The sequence below is a fragment of the Leucoraja erinacea genome, chromosome 19 (genome assembly GCF_028641065.1).
Source record: "Leucoraja erinacea ecotype New England chromosome 19, Leri_hhj_1, whole genome shotgun sequence".
Taxonomy (NCBI): domain Eukaryota; kingdom Metazoa; phylum Chordata; class Chondrichthyes; order Rajiformes; family Rajidae; genus Leucoraja; species Leucoraja erinaceus.
Window position 1 is genome coordinate 9947823 of NC_073395.1, and position 17787 is coordinate 9965609.

General features: G+C 46.0%; 1 protein-coding gene and 1 pseudogene across 1 annotated transcript in view; one reads left to right on the forward strand and one right to left on the reverse strand.

The window, feature by feature from the left end:
* Positions 1-17787, reverse strand: part of LOC129706196 (metabotropic glutamate receptor 8-like) — a 255676-nt gene that overhangs the window by 29559 nt on the left and 208330 nt on the right. The gene's annotated exons all lie outside the window — the stretch shown is intronic.
* Positions 11238-11345, forward strand: LOC129706576 (U2 spliceosomal RNA; annotated as a pseudogene).

Genomic DNA, 17787 nt, shown 5'->3' on the forward strand with positions numbered 1-17787 from the left:
GGGTGATCTTATAGAGGTGTACAAAATCATGAGAGGAATAGATCGGGTAGATGCACAGAGTATCTTCCCAGAGTAGGAGAATCGAGAACCAGAGGATATAGGTTTAAGGTGAGGGGGGGGGAGATTTAAAAGGAATCTGAGGGGTACATTTTTCACACACAGAGGGTGGTGGGTGTATGGAACAAGCTGTAGGAGCAGGTTATTGAGACAGGTACCATTGCCACATTTAAGAAACATTTGGACAGGTACATGGATAGGACAGGATTAGAGAGACATGGGCCAAATGCAGGAAGGTGAAACTAGTGTAGATGGGACATGTTGACCGGTGTCAGCAATAGACAATAGGTGCAGGAGTAGGCCATTCGGCCCTTCGAGCCAGCACCGCCATTCAATGTGATCATGGCTGATCATCCCCAATCAGTACCCCTTTCCTGCCTTCTCCCCATATCCTCTGCTATCTTTAAGAGCCCTATCTAGCTCTCTTGAAAGTATCCAGAGAACTGGCCTCCACCGCCCTCTGAGGCAGAGAATTCCACAGACTCACACTTTCTGTGTGAAAAAGTGTTTCCTCATCTCCATTCTTCGTTCTAAATGGCTTACCCCTTATTCTTAAAACAGTGGCAAATCGGGCCGAAGGGCCTGTTTACATGCAATAACACTATGATTCTATGACTCTAAGACTCTCGTAATAATGGTGTTTGAAAGGAGAGAGTCTTATATTGTGTGAAGCTGGACCCTAATGAAGCAACTGCCTTACCAAAAGTGGATGTGGTGTACTATCCAAATAGTGAGCCACCTTTACATCTGGGCAGATGTGTGAGAGGTGGAACAGACAGACTTTAGGCTTTAGACTTTAGAGATACAACGTGGAAACAGGCCCTTCGGCTCACTGAGTTTGCACTGACCAGTGATCACCCCGTACACTCACACTATCCGACACACAATGGCAACTATTTACAATTCACAGAAGCCAATAAACCTATAAACTTGTACATCTTTGGTGTGTAGGAGGAAACCGGAGCTCTCAGAGAAAACCCATGCAGGCCACAGGGAGAACGTGCAAACTCCATGCAGACAGCAACCATAGATAGGATCGAACCGGGTCTCTGCCGTTGTATGGCAGCAACTCTACCACTCCGCTCCTGTGCCAACAGGAGAGGGTTACTGACATGGTCAGCTGATGAAGTGCTGGAAGAACTCAGTGGGTGAGGCAACATTTAGACCGTTATGTGGATAGGAATGGTTTTGAGGAATATGGGCCAAAGGCGGACAGGTGGGACCCGCTTAGATGGGGCATCTTGGATGGCATGGACGTGTTGGGCCGAAGGGCCTGTTTCCGTGCTGTACAGATCTAAACAAGGGCTGGATGGCTCTGCAAGTTTGCTCCACAAGTTGTTTTTGTTTTGACAATAACACTGGAGAAAATGATGCAACTGTGTACATCCTTCCACACAGTAGCAAATGCAGTAAAATGCTCGAACTTCACTCAGCCGTGTTATGGGAAACTCTGCTTAGCTCCTTGTCATTGTAAGGATTTTAAGCCCTGGGGTTGTCTGTCACTCCAATTTGCTTACTGAGTTTGGCAAATTCAAATCAATACTCCTCTCAGTCTTTGTGTGGTCGGTCAGGCAGAGGTGAAACGTTTCATCTCTGTGGAAAAAAGCTCTCAGCCAGCCAGCCATGATGAAGGAAGGCTGTGGGGCATTAATGATGCCCGAGCCACAACAATGGTGCAGCAGAAAGCGGCACGCTAACTTCAGAGCTCATTCCCGCTAGTGCTTCGCCATTTCCACTTTCCACCCCAAACAACAGCAAGGTGGCACAGCGGTAGAGTTGCTGCCTCACAGCGCCCCGGGTTCAATCCTGACCACGGCTGCTCTCTGTATGTGCGGAGTTTGTACACTCTCCCCGTGACCCGCGTGGGCTTTCTCTGGGAGCTCCGGTTTCTTCCCACACTCCAAAGGCGTACAGGTTTGTAGGTTAACTGGCCTGGTATAATTGTAAATTGTCCCTAGTGTGTGTAGGATAGTGTTAATGTGCGGGGATTGCTGGTTGGCGCAGATTCGGTGGGTCGAAGGGCCTGTTTCAGCGCTGTTTAGTAAACTAAAAACGAAACACCTGTTTATAAAATAAATGCAGTGAAAATATTGAACGCACTTCAATGGAAGAAAGCAAGTTCATTGATCTTTGGTTAATGTAATAAAAATTATGATCAATGACTCCAGTTTGTGGTCCTGTTAAGACATACTGTTTATTTCTGAAGACCTTGGATCAATAGTCCACCACAGGACACTCTAGTCCAATCAATATGTATTCCCATATACGATGTAAATGAATGTTAGTTCAATTCCCCTTTGGTTTAAAGGTGAATTTACTTCAGAATACTTTCTCCATCCTTACATCAGTTTTTATTTCCTCCTACCTCGTTCCGTACACCTACCACCCTTTGGGTAAAAATGTTACCCCTCAGGTTCCTCCCCCCCCCACCCCCCCCCCCCCCCCCCCCCCCCCCCCCCCCCCCCCCCCCCCCCCCCCCCCCCCCCCCCCCCCCCCCCCCCCCCCCCCCCCCCCCCCCCCCCCCCCCCCCCCCCCCCCCCCCCCCCCCCCCCCCACCTTAAACCTATATCTTCTAGTTCTCGGTTCCCTTACTCTGGTCAAGAGACTCTGTGTGTTTACCCAATCTATTCTTCTCGTGATTTTGCACACCTCTACAGATCACCCCTCATGCTCCAGTGTTCCAATGAATAGTCCCAGCCTGCTCAAGCTCTCCACAATGCTCAGGCCCTCGGGTCCTGGCAACATCCTCGTAAATCTTCTCTGCACCATTTCCAGCTTGACAACACCACTCCGTCATACAGCTGAGGCAGGGACCATCGCGATGATTAAGAAACATTTAGACAGCGTTTGTGTAGGAACGAACTGCGGATGCTGGTTTAAACCAAAGATAGACACAAAATGCTGGAGTAACTCAGCAGGACACTCAGCAGGAATGGGTGACGATTTGAGACAAGACCCTTCTTCAGACGTATCGGGTCAAGACCAGTCGGGCCCAGTGAAGTAGGTCTGTGGATGCGACAGGTTTAGAGGGATATGGGCAGGTGGGACTAGTGCAGGTGGGACATGTTGGTCGGCGTGGGCAAGTTGGGCCGAAGGGCCAGTATCCACGTTGTACGGCTAAAGGACTCCAGAGATTCACAACCTTTACGAGAAGAAGTTTCTGCGTACTACAATTTTGAATACCAGTCCCCTAATCTTGTTGCCCCCCCCCTCCACCAACACCACCCTTCAATAAACCTTCTGCACAAAAGCAGCAGAGTCTCCAAACTGGCTATCCCCCTGTGATCTTGCTCAACAATCCAGTCACACCATTGCGAAAACAGAGCACAAAAAGTCAAGGAACACGGCTTAAAAAACGGCGTGATAAAGAACCCATCCATTCGCACTAAAACTAAAGTAAAATTGATGGCAGCTTCTCCTAATAGTTGCATTTGCTATTCTACGAATGAACCGGTGAATAATTTTCTGCCAAGTCTAAGCATCCTTTGAGATTAAACCATGAAGAAATAAGGTTGCAATCAAGTTATAATACAAAAGCTTGCAAAATACCTATTAACTGCACAGTGAAGTAGAGTTCTATAACAGAATCTTAAGAACAAACGAACAAATGCCTTTGATCTCATCTTAAAACCGGTCTTTTGGGGCATAAACATAAAGAGTACCGTTCAGCTCCTGGAACCTGTTCGACTCCCATTCGAATTGTGATTAATCTGTACATTGATTCAATTTATCTGCATTTGGTTTACTCCGCTTGAAATCCGTCACCAGCTAAATTTCAATTTCAGCTCTTGCAAGTTTCAGGTCATTCTGCATTTACAATGATTTGGATGAAGAGGATACCATACTTTCATTATTTTGCCAGATCTCTGAAAGCACTTCCTAATTTCACCCCTGCTTAGAACCCAACCTTGGTTTGGAGATACAGCGCGGAAACAGGCCCTTCGGCCCACCGCGTCCGTGCCGACCAGCGATCCCTGCACACGAGCGCTATCCAACGAGCGCTATCTAGGGACAATTTATACTTATACCAAGCCAATTAACCTACAAATCTGTACGTCCTTGGAGTGTGAGGCCTGAGCACGCCAGCCTCAATCACAAAATGGTGGCCCTCAATTCTGTCCACAATTAGAAGATAATTGCATCTATTCAACATTTACAAAACATTTGCTATGTCAACCTTCATGACCATGCAATGTGGCCATCACTGAATCCTCTAAGCCCCACTATCATTCTGGCTCTGTTCCATTTACAATGTGGTGCTGTGCTACACCCTACACTTAATCAAGGTGATCGTATCAAAAGAGTTCAGAATTTCACATGTTCTAGGAGCAGTATTCGGCCCATCAAGTCAACTCCGCCATTCAATCTATCTTTCCCTCTCAACCCCATTCTCCTGCCTTCTCCCAGTAAGCCCTGACACCCTTACTAATCAAGAAATCAAGAGCCCCCTCAATGAATGAATACTCTTAAAAAATTGGATAGGATCTCAATGCCTATCATCAACAGTTCAGGATTGCTGTAGTTTAGCAGTAACGCCCACGTTTCTATGCACTTGCGTCAAACTGTGACTTGCTGATGGATTCGGAAGACTGAAGTCCTGAGGTCTTTCACATCCTTCTCCCTACTCACAATCCCAACTCGTCAGCAATTTTCAAAATGAAACGGCTCCATCTTTGATATAAATCCTAATTTGTCTGCACAGATGTTGCACGTTCTCCCCGTGACCTGCGTGGGTTTTCTCAGGGATCTCCGGTTTCCTCCAAAGATGCACAGGTTTGTAGGTTAATTGGCTTTGGGATAATTGTAAATTGACCTTAGGATAGCATTGGTGAGCAGGGATTGATGGTCGGCGCGGACTCGGTGGGCCGAAGGGCCTGTTTCCCCGCTAAACTAAACTAAAGTTGGGTTCTAAGCATCGGTCCCACCAGTCATAACTGACACACAGCGGACACAAGATCTCCAGTATTGAAAAGGAAATCTAAAGGTAATGCATCCATTGATTCCCCCCCCTTAGCTATTCCACCAGTCGCATCGTCAAACTCCACGGGATTAGTCAAGACACCATTTTTCTTTCTTCTCGTGTTGTAGTTATTACATCTTTAATTGTAGACTCACTCCTATCTTCAGCTCAGGCATGACCTACTTCAGCTACCACCTGAGATCTCCACCATGACAGAGATCATTCTTCAGCCACTTCAACTTATTGCACATGATATCAGGCAATAGTTTAGAGCATTGGACACGTGAAGAGGACCAAACAGTATCCCAGCTATAATCCTAGACTCGTGGGCTCGAAAACTAGCCCAATCTCTATCCCAGCTGGGATGTAATCCTGGGGCTTTAATAAGGCTCTGGTCAGACCACATTTGGAGTATTGTGAGTAGTTTGGGGCCCCATGTCTGAGGAAGGATGTGCCAAGCTTTGGAGAGGGTCCAGTTTACGAGAATGATCCCAGGAATGATTGGGTTAACATATGATGAGTGTTTGTCGGCCCCGGGCCTGTACTCGCTGGAGTTTAGAAGGATGAGGAGGGACCTCATTGAAAGTTACCGAATAGTGAAAGGCCTGGATAGAGCGGATGTGGAGAGGATGTTTCCACTAGTGGGAGAGTCTAGGACCAGAGGCCATAGCCTCAGAAAAAAATGAGTTACCTTTAGAAAAGAGACGAGGAGGAATTTCTGTAGTCAGAGGGCGGTGAATCTGTGGAATGCATTGCTACAGAGGGCTTGGACACCGAGTTAATGGATACCTTTAAGTTGGAGATTGACTGATTTTTGATTAGTACGGGTGTCAAGGGTTATGGGGAGAAGGCAGGAGAGTGGGGTTGAGAGGGAAAGATAGATCAGCCATGATTGAATGGCCAAGTAGACTTGATGGGCTGAATGGCCTAATTCTGCTCCAAGAATTTATGAATTTATGATTTTCTCCAGTACAGTTCAAACAATGGCATCTGCCCAACAATATGTAAAATTGCCCAGATATGCCCTGTACACAAAACATGGGGGAAAATTCCAATCTGACTAACTATTGCTGAATGCTCTTGTTGGTTGGGGGATTAGAACATTTTTTAGTGCTTGAGCTCAGATGGAGTTCAGATTTGTCCTCGCTGAGTATATAAACTACCCAAGCAGAACGCTAGTCCACCAAGTCTTTGGCATTATTAGCATTTACACATCAGTTGTTGTAAGTAAGAAATTAATTGTTCCTTTGTGGGACATATGATAATATAACATTCGTAAATCTTGATGTTATCACCAAGTTTTTGTGTTAACATTGCAAAGAAAGTCCAAACAGTCCCCAGAAGACATGTTGATCACATTGATATAGTGGATCTTGGTCTCTCCTGCTCCATGGCACCCATACTAACTTAAGCAGTTGTTTCTTTCAATGGCCCTCTTCTTGTGAATGCGGCTGAATAGTTTAGTTTAGTTTAGCGATACAGCGCGGAAACAGGCCCTTCGGCCCACCCCGTCTGCGCCAACCAGCGATCCCCGTACGCAAGCACCACCCTACACACACTGGGGACAATTTACAATCTTTACCGAAGCCAATTAAACCTACAAACCTGGGCGTAATTATAATGTGGGAGGAAAACGCAGCATCCGGGGAAAACACATGCGTGGGAAAATGTACAAAGTCGATACAGACAGCACTAGTAGCCAGTACATACTGGGGTCTCTGGCACTGTAAGGCAACAACTCTACATCTGCGCCACCAGGGAATACTTGATCAGGTACATGAATTAGAGCGATATGGGCCAAACACAGACATATGGGACTAGCTTAGATGAGGCCCAGATTTGTTGAGCCAAAGGGCCCGTTTTACGTGCTGTCTGACTCTATGAGAATTGTATTAAACGTCAAACGATACACACTTCGTTTTGTCGCTCTGAAATATGGAAACTTTCCCTGTTGTAATGGCAAGGATAATAATCTGAAACAGATAAGACATTGTTTGCTGGTGCTTACAATATAAATATGGATAGCCATCATACCTCAATCAACTCAACCAGTTGGGTACTGAAACTGTTGATAAAACAGCTGTTTTAACTGTTCAGCCACGACATCACTCCATCCCTCTTCCAAAGCTTCAAGGTTGGGCAAGTTTAATATGCGCCTGATTATATGAAATCTTCCAGCCATCCCCATCAGTTTGAGACAAAAGGTATAATTGCCTATACATCATCCACGGTGGATGGCCATGCCACTGTTTCAGACTTGTATCTATCTTGCCACTAACAACTCAAATAATCATCAAAGTGTCAGAGTATCACAAAGGCAAATGTTCCTCTGACTGTCAGAGAAAACTCATGCCCCTTATTTTTTTCTTTATGCACATTGGAACTCATGATGGCACCATTAAGAACCCCAACTTCACATGGGGAACGTCATCTAAATCCTCCCACTGGCAGAAAGGTTTCGAGGGATGAAGACAGATGCATTTTCAGTAAAAAATATGTAAACTTTTTGGGGGTGGACACAAAACGCTGGAGTAACTCAGCAGGTCAGGCAGCATCTCTGGAGAAAAGGAATAGGGATGTTTTGAAGAAGGGTCTCGACCCGAAATGTCGCCTATTCCTTCTCTCCATAGATGCTGCTTCACCCGCTGAGTTTCTCCAGCATTTCTGGTCGACCAGGGTATGTTTTGGGTCTGACCTAAGGGTCTCAACCCGAAACGTCACCCATTCCTGCTCTCCAGAGAGGCTGCCTGTCCCGCTGAGTTACTCCAGCATTTTGTGTCTATCTTGAATTTCAATGTACTTCGGTGCATATGACAAATAAAGAACTAATGTTGTGAAAGAATCGCAGAATGTAAGCAGTTTCGTTTTTTTATTTTAATTTAGAGATACAGCGCGGAAACAGGCCCTTCAGCCCACCGAGTCTGCGCCGACCAGCGATCCCCGCACACTAACACTCTCCTACACACACTAGGGACAATTTTACATTGATACCAAGCCAATTAGCCTACAAACCTGTACGTGTTTGGAGTGTGGGAGGAAACCAAAGATCTCGGACTAAACACTCGCAGGTCACGGGGAGAACGTACAAATTCCATACAGACAGCACCCGTAGTTGGGATCGGACCCGGGTCTCTGGCGCTGTAAGGCAGTAGCTCTACCACTGCCCAGGTTGCAGAAAATTAAAACGTAATTATCAAAATCATTCCCATGAAGTTCAAATGTCCAAGACCAATTCAAACCTTGATATAAATAATGGGTGGTACACAAAATTGCTGGAGAAACTCAGCGTGTGCGGCAGCATCTATGGAGCGAAGGAAATAGGCGACGTTTCGGGCCGAAACCCTTCTTCAGACTGATATATAATGGGAAGTTGTTTTGCATTATGATATTGGCTTCAAATGTGGTATAAAGGGGTTGACAGGAGGAAAGTTAATGTCTGGAAGAGAATGATTGTCATTCCCGCAAATTTCAATAAGAAATCATTGAAGCTTTAGTAAAGTCCATCTGAGTGAATTCAACAGTACAGATTGATCGCGACTTAACAATGCAACGTAGACAGCTCATTTCTCAAATCTGTCCAACAATTGTATAGTACTATTTTTCTCGATGAACTGCAGAAAATGTAAAGTATATTGGGGGTACACAGCGAATAATGGGAGAGAAATCTCCTTTCTCGCAACGATTCTCCATGTGTTTTCTGTGGGTAATGTCCGTAGAACAAATCTCCTCCGAGTCAACAAGATTGCTCAGCGGTAGAGTTGCTGCCTCACAGCGCCAGACACCGCGTTTGGTCCTGACTACCGGTGCTGACTGTAAGGAGTTTGTACATTCTGCCCATGACCTACATGGGTTTTCCCTGAGAGCTCTGGTTTCCTCCCACACTCCAAAAGACGTACAGGTTTGTAGGTTAATTGGTTTGGTAAAATTATAAATTGTGTTAATGTGCATGGATCGCTGGTCGGCACGGACTCGGTGGACCAAAGGGCCTGTTTCCGTGCTGTATCTCTAAACCAACAATTGACAAATCAGCACAAATTACCTCAGGGAGATAATAGCAGACACGGACAACTGGAAATTTGTCCAGCGGGACAGGCAGCATCTTTGGAAAGAAGGAATGGGTGAAGTTTCGGGTCGAGACCCTTCTTCAGACTGAGAATCTGAAGAAGGGTCTTGATCCGAAACGTCACCCATTCCTTCTATCCAGAAATGCTGCCTGTCCCGCTGAGTTACTCCAGCCTTTTGTGTCTTGCGATGTGAAAGATCCTGCCTTTCATAAAGTTTAGTTTAGTCTGGAGATACACTGCGGAAACAGGACCTTCGGCCCACAGAGTCCGCACCGACCAGCGATCCCCACACGTTGGCACTATCCTACACACACTAGGGATAATTTACACTTATACCATGCCAATTAAGCTACAAACCTGTACGTCTTTGGAGGGTGGGAGGAAACGGAAGATCTTGGAGAAAACCCACACAGGTCACGGGGAGAATGTACAAACTCCGTACAGACAGCGCCCGTAGTCAGGATCGAACCCGGGTGTCTGGCGCTGTAAAGCAGCAACTCTACCGCTGCGCCACCGTGACGCTCACTGATATATTATGATACAACATTTACATAATATAACAAATTATTGCTCTCCCTCTTCAGTGGGAATATGTTCCATGCCGTCTCTTTGGAGGGGAGTGATAGAGATTACAAAGTAATATTTAGTCATTATCACTAGCGATAATCACATATTATCACAAATACTAGTGATTATATATTACTATATCATATGGTGGTATGTAATTATATCCCTATATGATTATATATAGTAATTTTAGAAATACAACGCGGCAACAGGCCTTTCTGCCAACCGAGACAGTGCCGACCACGACTTCTATGTTATCCCAATTTTGAATCCTACACACTAGGGCCAATTTACAGAGGATAAGTGACCAACAAATCTGCACGTCTTTGGAATGCGGGAGGAAGCCGGAGCAGCCGGAAAAGAATATGTAAACTCTGTACAGAAAGCAGAGTTTGTGGTCCGGATCGAACCCGGGTCACAGGGCACTGTAAGGCAGCAACTCTATCGCTGTGCCACCATGCCGCCCTGTGTTATATCGTGATATGATTTTACTTCGGAGTCACGTGAGTGACTTCGTGAAGAACCCCGCTTCCACGCATGCGTGTCATATCGCTACACGCATTGCAACGAGTCACACAGGGGGAACGGCGTTCCCCAAGCGGGAGAATTTGAAAGTCGGGAACAGCAGGTAAGAGACTCTGCGTTCCTTTTTTACTACCTACTTTTAGGTGGCTGCGGAAAGCCGGCAGGGAGACCCGTGGAGGGCGAGCAGCCAGCAGCAGCAACAGCACGAGTTTCCCTGGAGGGGAACAACCTGAGCCCGACTTTGCTCCCGCACCGGCAAAATTCACCTCTCGGCCGGGCGGGAAGCAAAGTAAAAAAGGTCCCTATGCCAGTCTCAAGCGAGACTGGCTTGGGAGCAGTCGGTAGCAGCCAGCACAGAGGCTGCGGGACAGACAGCTCAGACCAGCGAGGGGCTCGGAACACTCAGCGAGTGCAGCGGCACTGATGGAGTCGGAACGGGACGTTCGGGCTGAAAACCTTCTTCAAAAGGTAAGGCCCAGGGTCCAGGGGATCCATAGGTACAGCCGGGGTTACCGGCTGCGGAGCTGCCGCGAAGGACCAGGCCCGTGAACACCGGGGTCCAAGCGGCTTGAACCCGACACAGGGAACGACGGTCACCGGCGGGAGAAGGAAAGTCGGGAACAGCAGGTAAGAGACCCTGCGTTTCCTTCAACTTACCTTCTAGGTGCAGACATGGACCAGGTCCATGTAAGGCCGGCGGGAGAACCACGGAGGAGCGGCAGCGGCGGCGGCAGCGGCAGCGGCAGCAGCAGTGGGAGCCGGCAGCTGCAGGAGCACCGGCAGCTGCAGCAGCACTAACAGCGGCAGGAGCACAGACAGCAGCAGCAGCACAGGCAGCAGCAGTGGCAGCTGGCACTTCGTGAGGAGCTGGCAACGGCAGGAGCAGCATGGGCACATCGATTCCCGGAGAGGGAAAAACACCTGCGCCCAACTTCGCTCCAGCATGGTGAGAAAGTTCATTTCTCGGCAGCAAAGGACTTTGCAATTGACTGGCTGCAATCTACTACAAGGGACCAGTATGTGAGTACCAGGATCGGTCCCAGCGGGGTTTTTTAGTTACAATAATCGCTTCTCGGCTTTTTGGCTAAGATCAAGTGTAGTATCTGTTCTTATTAGTTTAATATCTGATACACCCCTTATCTACGGACCATATATATTATATAAAAACTATAGTAGCTGTTATCATCAGTTTTAATGTCTTATATGTCCCTTAGCTAAGGACCATATAAGTAGGAGTGCCCAGAATTGAGGGCATTAGAGTGGGGTTGGCCGGCTGCAACGACCACTAGGGACCAGTACCGTCAGTACGGGGGTCGGTCCCAGGGGTCTAAGATAAAGGGGCAGCCAGGAGTGCTGAGAGCGTTGAAGCCAGGTTAAAGGAATAGATGGAAGCAGCTGTGCCAGTTATCCCCCTCACCGGCCATATCCACTTCACGGAAGGAAGGACAAAACTGGAGAAGGAGGACCATGGAACAGCGGGCAGCCAGCAGCAGCCAGCGGCACTTGGATCAACCGTAGTGGGATCAGCTGTGCCCGATGTCGGCCCCGCACCGGCCAGATCCATGTGACCGAGCGGTAGGCTAGACACAAATTAAACAAGGTAGTGGACTCAGAAGGGTCCGACTTTGCATAAAACCACCGGCAACCAGCGCCCGAGAGGGCTGGAGCGGGAAGAAGCGGTGTATGGAGCCTTGCTCCAACGTGATAAAACCACAGCAGTACCTCTTTGAGGGCTGCACAATGCTTCTACCCCATCAGAGGGGAGCACTGTGGGTCAGTTCTGGGTTGACTTGCAAGAGGGGTCCGCAGAACAAAAGACAAGTGGGCAGCAGTTAAGCCCCACATGGGTACCCCGTGTGGGACCCTAGAGATCTCTAACTCTATAAAAAAGAGTAGGCAGGACCCTGATGGGCCAGAGCCTGGTAATACAGCGTCCCATGATCCTAACACAGCAGGGACTCTGCTGGACATGGTGGCTGATTACTTTAGCCAAGTCAAACATGGGTAGACTTGGATCCAGGATGGCAATAGTATTACTATATGTCTGGCCACATACGCCAACAAGGGAAAAAAATTACAAACACTGGCCAGACATCTGCCACCTGGCAACGGTGAGGCATTACAGGTGCCCAGTGTAAACCAATGCATTTGGCAGCATATGGACGAACATCAGGAACCAGGACCTCAAGATCCAGAGAACCTTCAAGGGATTGACGGAAGGCATCATAGCATACACCCGCACCCTGGACTAAACGTAGGTAACCAAAGACCATCAAGACGCACTAGATCTGTTTAATAATATGCAATATGACCTGAACTACAAGTGGAAGGCGGCCATTCAGCCAGCACTAGGACCCCAAAAATGCTACCATTTGCAAACAAAGAACCGTGTGTGGACTAAGCCAAGACACTGGGGCTCATTAAGGCCAGCGCAAGGGCCTATTTTGGAGCATGATACCAGCCACAGGCAAGGCCATAAAAAATGTGGCTCATACCAGTAGCAGTGTCAGAAATCAATATAACCTGCAGGATCCGTTTTAGGGTATGGCCAGGGCGGCCACCCTGGAAGATGCGGAAGCCTAAACCTCCCACACAACCCCGAACAAGAAATATTAAACCAGAACCTTATTTTCTTCTGTTAAAATAGGGACCTACGAGGGTAGGGGAGGTTGCAACACTACAGTTATGTATGGTATATAATCACTACAGATTCATATAATCTCAGCAGTATTCAGGGTTATCTGATAGGGTTTTTTCTCATCCCAATAACCACAGTACATCATACACCAGAAGGGCATTTTGTCCTTACATAAACCAAACAATCTAAAACCCACATGGTGCTACAAGATTTGTACACGAAAGATTGGATTGAACATATTTATTAAAATAAAATAGAGTAGGGTTGCAGGATTATCATTGATTTAACCCTAAACACATTTGTTCTAGATATTCATTTTAAGATGGATGCTCTTATTATTGATAAAGACTTGGTGTCAGTTGCGGGTTTCTATATGGCAGGCATTGACTCAATAGAGGAACTTTGGCAATATAGAGCTTACAAAAGGGGCAATCATTAGCCCCAATATTATGTACTAAAATTCGTAAACCAGCTTGGCATTGTTATGTAAATAAGCCATAGGGTGAGGTTTTCCCCCCATTCGGACCCATCAATGGGGTACTAGGGTAAATTCAACCACACTCGGCATCTGGAATTTTCAGAGTACCCGACTGACCTTCTCAATCATGGTTTTCAGTCTTACAGGGGATGGTGTTAGAACCATGTTCCCTATGAACATTGCCAAAAAATTGTTGATTTATCCAGTGACTGGAGACTCCATGCCATAACACTATGGATTTATTGATTTGTAGAGTCTAACAGACCCACTATACTGTCAGACAGGACGATGAATCTCATCTCATCTGCACTAAGACTGTCAACACGGAAGCAGTACCTTGGACACATCAAGAAATGGGGCATATACTGCTTGGACAACAATCTCGGCCAAAAACATTCTGGCCGTATTGGGATTTTAACAAGCCTCCATTAGGATAATCGATGGAGCTACAGTGCCATTAATAGTGCCACAAGTGCACTCTCCAATTACCTATCACAAGGATCGGAACGGCACGCGGTGGGAGCGCACCCCTGGTAAGCAAACCAGGTACTCCGAAATCTGGGACGTGGGTGTCGTTTTCTCAACATGCTGAGGAGCTTGTAGCTCATAACAGCGTTGTCACTTCAGTAACAGACCAGGAAGATGGTTATGCTCATGGTGTTATTTACCGCACAACTAGTCCAGCCATTAAGCAAACAGAGCCTGGACTCCCTGATCATCTCACCGAGAAACTGGTGTTGTCATACAGGATTTAATAAAAGAAAACAGATCGGGTTCCTCGGGTCTAGGGTTTGATTTTATGGTACACCCATATGGCAAACGACTGTGTATAACAAGACACATCTAACAATACATAGCATATACTCGGAACATTCGAGGTCAGAGTATGGAGTTGTTTATCTCTTACAAGAAACTGCATGATAGGGTCACGACTCAAACTATATCAAGGTGGCTCAAAATGGCAGGAATAGACACTGATGTTCCAACTCTCATTCCACCAGGACTGCAGCAACATCCGCAGCAATATTGTACAGGTACCCACAGACCAAATCCCCAGAATGGCAGGAGGGTCATTTTAAAAAAGGGTTTTTTCCACAGGTTGTATAATAAACCAGTTTATTTGGAGCCATCATTGTATTAAGAAAACATTTTAGGTTCAACAAAATAATTTGCCCGATAGGTTACAGGGTTATGATTCTCAAAATTTTAAAAAGTGTTATATTTTTTCGTTATACCACACAACTCTTTGTATAATTGTGTTTTAAAACTACTAATGATGCTCTCTCCCAATACCCAAGGCAGTTGTGAAGCATGGACTCGTTCCACGGCATGAGGTCACAGAGCTTTGAAATCTTCACGAAGTCACTCACGTGACTCCGAAGTAAAATAGTAAGATTAAACGAGAACTTACCAGTTTGAAGTTTGATCTGTATTTTATGAGGAGTTACGATGAGGGATTTCGTGCCCTCCGCTCCCACCCTCGTATGATCATATCAAAAACTGGTATCTCTTTGATAATCTTACTATGTTAGATCATTATAGGTTCCTGTGACCTCACACCGCTGCTTTGAAGTATGACACGCATGCGTGGAAGCGGGGTTCTTCACGAAATCCCTCATCGTAACTCCTCATAAAATACAGATCAAACTTCAAACTGGTAAGTTCTCGTTTAATCTTACTATTAAATATAACCATATATTGATATCACACGAGTATATGTACAATAGATGATATATATTGATGTACAGGTCCACCACCGATTTTCCAGCAACTGGAAGCTGGAAAAAAATCCCCTCCCACATCTTTAATCTGGACAAAAATCCCCCCCCCCCCCCCCCCCCCCCCCCCCCCCCCCCCCCCCCCCCCCCCCCCCCGGAGGTCCCCCCAAAAATGTGCCTCCTAGGCCGGGTGAAGGGCCAGCCTCAACCTCCTCGGGACTTCCGCAGCCGATCAGTGGGTTGAATTTGCCCCCTGCTGCCGAGGCTCTGGAACTCCGGCCCAGCCAGAGCCAGCAGATCCGTTCCCACGGCCGACTATCGAGGCCAACTTTGTGGGCCGGTATCTCGGTCCCCCCCAAAGCCATGACCTCTGTTGGTCCGGCAAAATGGATAAACCGGAAAGGCTCTGGAACCAAGGGTGCCGGAAAATCAGTGGTGGACCTGTGGTATGATTATATCATATCACTGGTCATGTTTTAGCATGTCTTGACCTTCTGCTGACTGGTTAGCACGCAGCAAAAGCCTGAAAAATGCAACGTCAAGTTTCAGGATCAGCTTCTTCCTGACAGCCATCAGGCTATTAAACACGACAACCTCATAGAGGCTCTGAACTACAATAGGCTATTATTATTATTAGTGTTGCACTGTTCTGTTTATTTTTTGAGTATGTGTGTATGTGTATATATATATGGGTATGTTGTAAGTATGTGTACATATACACATATATTGTACATATACACATATATATTGTATAACCTCTTCTTTTCTCTCTCTCGTTTGTCATATCAAACAATGTTTGCATTTTCTGTTGTGCTGCAACAAGTAAGAATTTCTTTGTTCTATCTGGGGCACATGACAATAAAACACTCTTGATTCTTAACTCTTTTCACTGTACCTCGTGACTATAAACTAAACTGAACATATATCAGATCATTATATGAGATATAATCACACACTTATATTAACTATAACTGAAGAGTAATTAACTCTCAGATAGACACAAAAAGCTGGAGTAACTCAGCGGGACAGGCAGCATCTCTGGAGAAAGGGAATGGGTCGAGACTGGTTAGGGATAAGGGAAATCAGAGATATAGACAGTAATATGGAGAGAAAAAGAACAATATATGAAATATATGCAAAAAATTAACGATGATAAAGGAAACTGGCCATTGTAAGCTGTTTGTTGGGTGAAAACCAGAAGCTAGTGCAACTTGGGTGAGGGGGATAGAGAGAGAGAGGGCTCCTGAAGTGAGAGAAATCAATATTCATAACACTGGGCTGTAAGCTGCCCAAGCTCTCAATCAGCATAAATGAAACTTTGGTCATCATCTTATTAGTGTCTGTAGAACGACGTCATGTACAAGCTTACTAAGGCATTTCCAGCACTACTTTTGTCACTGCTCGTTGGAAACATCTAATTGTACATCAATGCATTGAGAGCTTATACAAGCTTACCGAGGTTGTGAAAGCTGCTGAACAATTCATTGACACCCTACTTTCAACACAGTGAGTGATTTCTCTGCCGTACTGTTCACTCCAGCACATACCCCTTTTATACAAATGCTGGAAAGAATGCAGCGGAGATTTACAAGGATGTCGCCAGGACTCGAGGGCCTGAGATATAGGGAGAGGTTGGGTGGCCTCTGACATTATTCCTTTAGAGCTCAGGAGGCTGAGGGCTGATCTTATAGAGGTGCACAAAATCATGAAGAGAACAGATATGGTGAATGCATAGTCTTATTACCTAGAGTAGGGGAATCAAGAATCAGAGCGGCCCCATAGCAGAAGCATCCACAGGGCTGGAAACTGGAAGTATCCTGAGCTAATTCTGCTACCACCATCATCTATTTACAAGTGATGGCTCCCACTGATTGTCGCCGGAAGCTTGCGTCCTTTTCAGGACGGATGATGACAACGATGTCAACATTTGAAACATGGAAGACGGACATGAAAGAAGAAGAACCAGAGTTCATAGGTTTATGGGAAAGATTTAATAGGACCCTAAGGGGGAGATTTTTCACTAAGTGTTCAGTGGGTATACTGAATGAGCTACCAGAAGAGGTAGTTGAGGCAAATAGTGTATTAGCATTAAAAAGACTCTTGGACAAGTATATGGATAGGAAAGGTTTGGAGGGAAAGGGACCAAATGTGGGGAGATGGGACTAGATTAGATGGAGCCTTGTGGCCAGCATAAATGCGTTGCCCTGTTTCAGTGCTGTGCGACTCTACCGGTCTAAAGGACAGCTATGTTAACGCAAGCAAGGTTAGCTTGCAGAAAAAATCCTTTCGGATGTCTCAACCTTCAACGCTTCCTAATTTAAGCCATATTTCTGCTTGTCACTATTAATAAATATGTTGAGTGATCAAAGTAATACTGGTGTGACACAAGCAAATATAAAGAATATATAATGCAACTTTTATTAATGCAATCGTTATTCTATGAGCACGATTCTTTAAAATAACTCACGGGATTAAAATTAGATTTAAAAATTGATGCTCTGTTACATGATCACCTGAAAATTTCAGCAGAAAAAAGCTATTATCTCTAATTTATCAATGCTCCTGCGTATGCTCCAAATACTCCTCCATTTTCACTCACTCAATCCCAGCACAACAGTCTACTTCTTTCTCCCTAATGTACTTATCTAGCTGCTTCTGAAGTGTATCATAAGTTCGTGTTCATAAGTGATAGGAGCAGAATTAGGCCATTCGGCCCCTTCAAGTCTACTCTGCCATTCAATCATGGCTGATCTATCTCTCCCTCTTAATCCCATTCTCCT